We start from the raw sequence: 6,856 nt of genomic DNA, 5'->3' as shown, positions 1-6,856 counted from the left end.
GACCCTACTCCCCGCCCAGCGCCCAGATCCTGAGGTTGCACCTGGCCCTCCAGCGCGCGGAAGCATCACCGAGGCACGCTGCACCACAAAGCGGCCAATCACGCGCCGCCTGGCCCAGATTCCTCCGCCGGAGGCTGCGCTGCAGCCGCAGGTGGCCGGGCGAGCGCTTTCAACCCGCGCCGCCAATCGCGACCCCCGCCGCCCTTCCCGTGATGCCCCGCGGCTGACCTCTGACCTCGTCGCCCTCGTCGCCCACCCTTCCTCTCGGTCCGCTTCTCCCCCCGCCCCCGCCGAATTTGCAGGGCTCCGGATCTGCGGGGCGTGCCACCCAAGCGCAACTCCTCCCTTAGGGCCTGGAGGCTCCGGGCGCGTGCCGTCCCTTCGCTTTTCCTCCCTGCGGCGAGGCGCCGTGACGGACCGGTGGCTGCGGCCGCGTCCGGGAGGCGACTCAGTGAGTGGGCCGGACGCGAACATGGCGGGGCGGCGACGAGGGCGGGCGACGGCTGCGGCGCGTTGGGGCCGGGCGGTGCCGCGGGAGGCGCGGGGCGGGGCGGGGCGGGGCGGCGGGAGGAGCGGGAAGGGGGTGGGGCGTCGGGGCCTCGCGTCCTCCCTCAGCGCCATTTTGTGGCAGCGAGACCCGCAAATAAAGGGGAGCGCCGGGGCTGCGGCGGGAGGAGGAGTGCGGGGGCTGGGGGTAGTGTGGTCTGGAGGTCCGGCTGGCGAGCGGGCAGCGCGGCCTTGGCCTATGTGACTGGGCGGCGCCGGCGCGGCCTCCGTCTGGAGAGGTAGGTGCGGGCCGCCGGCGGGAGCGGCCGCGAGGACCTCGGGGTCCCTAGGGCTGAGGCGCGGTCTGCCGGGGAAGGGGCGGGCAGAGCTCCCAGGGCGAGTCGGGGCTCCCGGGCCCGCAGGCCTCCCGTTAGCTGCATCTCCTTCCCGCCTGTGGGGACACTTCCGCCGCCCCGAGGCCATTTTGCCTCCATCCTCCGTCCTGGGGGCGAGGTGGGCGCTCCCGCGGGCCGGCCCTACCGGGAGGCCGCCCCCTCGGTGCGCGTCGTGTCCCCGCCTCTCTGTGGCCCCCTCCCGTCTCTGCTGTGGATCCCGAGGGTTGGCGGCACTAACGAGTGCAGCCAGGGAAGGAGAGCCGTGTTCGCTGACCAGTTTTCCCGTCGCGCAGTAGGTTATTACTGCGGCTGCATCCTCCTGAAGACTTCCATTTTTCAATGATGGCATACGTTCTGAGTAAAGAAAGAATTCTTTATTAATTCAGTAGAGGGGGGTTTTCGTGCAGTTTTAAAGTCTCGTGTTGGGTCCCTTTAAGGCTGTTACTTGATTTTTGAAAAACCGTATTTCATTAGTCAGTAGAGGACACAGTGGAAAAGTCCAAGTTCTTGTTTTGATGAAGTCAGTTTGATCTCAGAGGACTGTGTTACGATCCTAAATAACTGTTTCGAAAGTAAAGAGACGGTTCTTTTGCCCTGAGAAGAGTATTTCCGTGAGTGTATTTATAGTCGTGAGTTCTCCCGTCTAGTTTTCCAGCTCTTAGAATTTAGTGAATTCTGTTACTGAGGAAGGTAGGTAGTGGAAGTCACGAGTCTATCACGAGTTCTCGTTTTTTAATTTTTAAGTTCTGACCATTTAGTTTTTTATGGCAGGGGCGTATATCGTCGTCATTCATGCCCCCATTAAGGAAAAAAACGATGTGGGATAATCTTTTCAAGATAACCTAAATTTTATTTAATACTGCCGTTCAATAGCACCTGATGAGGCAAGTCGGGGAAAGAAATTGCAGTCCACCAGGTGGCAGGAGATAAGGATGAAGTTAATTTTAAGGGTTTGGGTGGGTGTATTTGCGGAGTTCTTTCAGAGCTTACCTTGTGTTACACAGATAGCTGTAGCCAAGTGGTCAGTATTTTCACTTCTCAGTGGCGGAACTTAAGAATGAATTTCCAAGTCCCAAAGGAGGAAAGTAGTAATAAAAGTGTGTCCCAGGCACTACTCGTGTTTTACTGATCAGCTCATCAGAACTTAATAATGCCTAGTTTTCCTGATTCAATTTTTGGTCATGCCTGCTCCGTATTTTTCTGTGTTAGAAATGAGTTGGTTTGTATGATATAGAAAATCTGTAGTAGCTCTACAGTGTGGAAACAAGAGGTGTAATAATTATATTTGTACAGGATGTTACAGCTTTCAAAGACCATGTGTTTTTTGTATGTATGTAGTATAGAATCCCCTTGAAAATATCCTGTACTTGGTGGTCTTAGCATTTTCATATAATTGTATGTTATCTTGCTCTTAAAAAAAAAGTAGTTTACTCTTAAAATTAAGTTGATGGGTGTTTTACCAAAACCAGACCGAGGTAGTGTTTGGTTTTCTGCTCGTTTTTATTTTTTAAATTATTTCCTACATTTTTGCCTCTAAATGTTTTCTGATATTCAGCCTCTCAGAACAACTTTTCAGTATTCCCATAACTGTATATCCCATTGGCTATTAAGCTGGTTGATCAGGCTAGAACTGGGCGTTACAAATAAATATTCTTTAGTTTTAATTTTTTTAACGCACATCAAAATTATCTTTTGATGTTGATATTTTATTTGCAAAATCTTTTGTTAAACATTTTTATGGCTCTTGAGAGTTGCAGCACTTTGTAAGGCAGGCAAAATTGGTACCCTACCACCCCGGGGTTGGAGACCGCAGCCCAGAGTTAAGTGACTTGCTGAAGATCCATTGACTAATAATAAGAGTCGGGAAAAGGTGGGCATTTGATTCCTAATCAGAGCCAAGGTTGTATGCTGTCAGATTATTTTCTTGAGTTTACTTAAAATTACTTTCAACGAGCTACATGCTTTCTCAAAATATGTTGGCTGGTGTTCACCCTCTAAGAGAGAACTGAGTTGCATAACTTAGGTCATTATGCTAAGAGCCGTGGAAGTACTGGGATCTGGGATGCTAGGCACCTAGCCAACCAAAACCAAACTCTACATCATAAAGTATTTCTTAGTGTCAGAAGCATCAAGAGTACATGGTGATTCTGAGATCTGAATTTCAGAGATTATCTGAATGTGAATAACTGAAACCTTTAAATAATTTTAAGACCATGTTTTAACCAGTCTTAAACCTCCTAAAAGGTAGCCAAATTGGCCAATTTTAAGTTCTTTTCTCTTTTGCTTTTCTGTTTTTTAGTTAAGCTTATTCATTATTGAGAATGAGAGAGTAGAAGAATAATCCATCTCTATCAGTTACCAATTTTAGAGAGGTGCTGTGTTTGGGGTCCTAATGGCCGATTTATTAATGGTGTTTTGACCAGAGTTAATCATTTAGTGACTCATTATCATTTTCATCATCTGGAAAATGGAGGCCAACTTCGACTTTGAAAAGTTGTGATTATTAAGTGTGTGACTCATAGTAATGAGTGTATATTCATCTCCCCCCCTTTAAGATTCAGGATTCAACTCAATATTTTATTCAGTTTTTCTCCTATTTTCTTTCTTTTTTAAAAAAATTTATTTATTTGACAGATCACAGGCAGAAAGGCAGGCAGAGAGAGAGAGGGAAACAGGCTCTCTGCTGAGCAGAGAGCCCAATTGGGGGGCGTGATCCCAGGACCCTGAGATCAGGACCTGAGCCAAAGGCAGAGGCTTTAACCCACTGAGCCACCCAGGCGCCCCTCTTTTTTCTTTTTTAAGACTTTATTTATTTATTTGACAGAGAGAGACACAGGGAGAGAGGGAACACAGCAAAGGGAGTGGGAAGAGGGAGAAGCAGGCTACCCTTAGAGCAGGTAGATGCTTAGCGACTGAGCCACCCTGGGGCCCTTAGTTGATTTTTCTGATATAGAAATAGATCTGAGAACCTGGGATGTTCACTGTCTTCATGAATCTGGAATTGATTTTAGATGATTATTGTGCTTTCATTTGTAATTTAAAGGTTGCCTTGGAGTGCCTGTGGTGGCTCAGTGGGTTAAGCCTCTCCCTTTGGCTCAGCTCATGATCTCAGGGTCCTGGGATTGAGCCCCATGTTGGGCTCTCTGCTCAGCAGAGAGCCTCCTTCCCCCATCTCAGTGCCTGCCTCTCTGCCTACTTGTGATATCTTTCTCTCTCTTAAATAAATAAATAAAATCTTCAAAAAGAGTTTTAAAAAAAAAAGTTGCCTTGGGGAATAATTTTCTTAGTATACTCATGTAATGTCAAAATCAAATTTGAGAACCAAGTTCTATTTTGACTAAATAATTGATACTTTTAAATTTAAACCTGTTCTGATTTGCCTTTTGCCAAGCTGTTTATTTAACTCTTACAGCATATATGGGCTCTGAAGGAGAGATTGACTTTGAGTGGCTAAAAATCAGGGAGGAATTTTTCAAAATGCTTAACCTTTGAATTCCCATGTCACATATTCTATAACATGTGAAATGACATGACTCAGAATCAACGTGAATGCAAACCTTTATGCAAAAACTGCATTTATCTTTGACATATGTCACAAATCAATAAATTTATTTTTATAAAGAAAATCTATTCTCAGAGTGATATGTTTTAAAATAATAAATATAAATTATTAATATAAATCTCAGATAAATCTCAGAGTGATTTATTTTTATAAAGAACATATATTCTCAGAGTGCTATGTAATTGAAGTTTGTCCACCATCAAACTTTTTAGAAGAGAATATAAACCAATGTTTGTTTAGAGTTTTAAAAATTTGAGCTTGGGACACCTGGGTGGCTCAGTGGGTTAAGCTGCTGCCTTCAGCTCGGATCATGATCCTGGGGTCCTGGGATCGAGTCCCACATCGGGCTCCTTGCTAGGCGGGGAGCCTGCTTTTCTCTCTGCCTTTGCCTGCCACTCTGCTTGCTTGCGCGTGCTGGCTCGCTCTCTGACAAATAAATAAAATCTTTAAAAAATAAAAAAATAATAAAAAAATAAAAACTCGAGCTCACCAAGAATTCTGCAGTGGGACTTAGAAACAAAGACAAGAGCAGGCAGGTCTTGATCCCTGGGGTCCGGGGATCAAGCTCCATATCAGGCTCCCTGGTCACCAGGGAGTGTGTTTCTCCCTTTTCTACTTTCCCAGTCTCTTGCTTGCTCGCTCTCTCTCTCAAATAAATAGATCATTTAAAAAAAAAAAAAAAAAAAAGGAGCAACAGGTCTTTATTGTTACGTCAGCTTTTGAATTCTCCCTTTAGTTTTTTCAAGAAGTAGTAATTGAGAGTCTTTGTTTATTGATGGGGAGAAGGAAATAATTGCTTATTTTGTGCTAGTCACCATGCTAAAGATTAATGTTTATCTTTAGAAGAAGCTCAGTCATTTTTATTTATTTATTTATTTTTAAGATTTTATTTAGTTATTTGACAGGCAGAGATCACAAGTAGGCAGAGAGGCAGGCAGAGAGAGGAGAGGAAGCAGGCTCCCCGTGGAGCAAAGAGCCCGATGTGGGGCTCGATCCTGGAACACTGGGATCACGACCCGAGCAGAGGCTAACCCACGGAGCCACCCAGGCGCCCCAGAAGCTCAGTCATTTTGAGCCTTGGTGGTGATACTCCTTTTGGGGTAGGGGAAACTGAGGCTCGGGTTTTGTGGCTTTTTTTGTTTTTAAAGTATGCCACCCTCTTATAGAAAAGCAGGATTACTAGAACAACTTTTCTGTGTTTCCTAGTCCTTTCAATGCCTTTTAAAAACAGTCTAATTTGTTGCTAATTAGGCTTGCAATTAATTTTATTTTAATGGAATAACCTGAATATGTATTAAGAAAAGAAAGAACAAATAAACCTAGGCAAAATGTCATGTTGTAGAAGCATTTACTAGTTTATAACTGGAATTTATATTGCTTAGGTTTTATAACTAAAATTTTGAGTAGCTATAGTGCCCATTAACTAGTTAACAGGTAGACTATCTATAGTGGAAAATTTATCTATTTATACAGCATTCTTACCACAGTATTTGTTATATTAGGTTTCACATTTATTCTCAAAATTTTACAGAATGTCATCTAGTTTATTTTGGGGGGAAAATTAGATTGACTTATTTAGCTTACTGTTATGATTTCAGTAGTAACTGAAGCAAATTCGTTTGTTCCTATTTCCATTCAGCATATGTTTGAGTGCCTACTGTGTACTGTGGCATCAGCAGTGAATGGAACAGCTCTCATGGAGCTAATTTTATAATTGGGAGAAGCAGATATGTAAAATATCAGATCATTATAAGAATCTATGCAGAAAAATAAAGCATGATGTGAAGGGATAGCAGAGGATTGGCATGCACTATTTTGAGTGAGATGGGGAGCTTACTTTAAGAAGGATTTAATCAGATTAGTGGCATGTATAGGTACACATATACTAATTAAATTGGCTAAAATTTCCAATGGCTAGAATGCATGTTTTCCTAGTTTATTTAGCTCAGACAAATGGGGTATTCCAAGGAAATGCCAAGCTTGATAGCTGGATTCCAGTGGGTTGCAGTCAAGTAGAGTGAATGTACTTTAAACATACTAAAACAGAAGTAGATCTCTGTGGGGATAAACAAGGTGAAGGTTTGTTTCCCAAATGATTGTAATCACTGGTGTCATGTTAGGATAGTCACTAAGTAGCTGTCCATTATTTCCAACAGAGAATATAAACTGGGCAATAAGAAGTCTCAAGTAAACAGAGACCCATTTAAAGGAAAAAAAAAATAGAAAAATATACAGACCTTAAGTTGTGGAAATATGGTTATGTCTTCATAAATATTGGTCAGAGGCTTGATCAGCTTCATTAGCTCAGAAGAAAATTACATACTCGGGTTTTTGCTTGCTGCATCCAGTAATAAGATTATTAAAGATAGACTAAGCCAGTGATATATGATCAATTTATTTTTTTTTCCCTAAA

At 43.7% G+C, this 6,856-nt stretch overlaps 1 protein-coding gene across 3 annotated transcripts in view; it reads left to right on the top strand.

Annotated features, from left to right (window-relative positions):
• Positions 1-219: 219 nt before the first annotated feature.
• Positions 220-6,856, top strand: part of LOC122902844 (WT1 associated protein) — a 28,889-nt gene continuing 22,252 nt past the window's right edge. Inside the window, exon 1 of one of the 3 annotated variants that reach the window (XM_044242888.1) lies at positions 220-451. The gene's annotated coding sequence lies outside the window, so the exon portion shown is untranslated. Of the gene's footprint in view, positions 452-652; positions 786-6,856 lie in introns of those variants that run through there. The other 2 variants (XM_044242897.1, XM_044242879.1) reach the window with 2 other exon arrangements.

The sequence above is a fragment of the Neovison vison genome, chromosome 1 (assembly GCF_020171115.1).
Source record: "Neovison vison isolate M4711 chromosome 1, ASM_NN_V1, whole genome shotgun sequence".
In the NCBI taxonomy this organism is placed as follows: domain Eukaryota; kingdom Metazoa; phylum Chordata; class Mammalia; order Carnivora; family Mustelidae; genus Neogale; species Neogale vison.
This window is presented reverse-complemented; position numbering and strand designations above follow the sequence as displayed.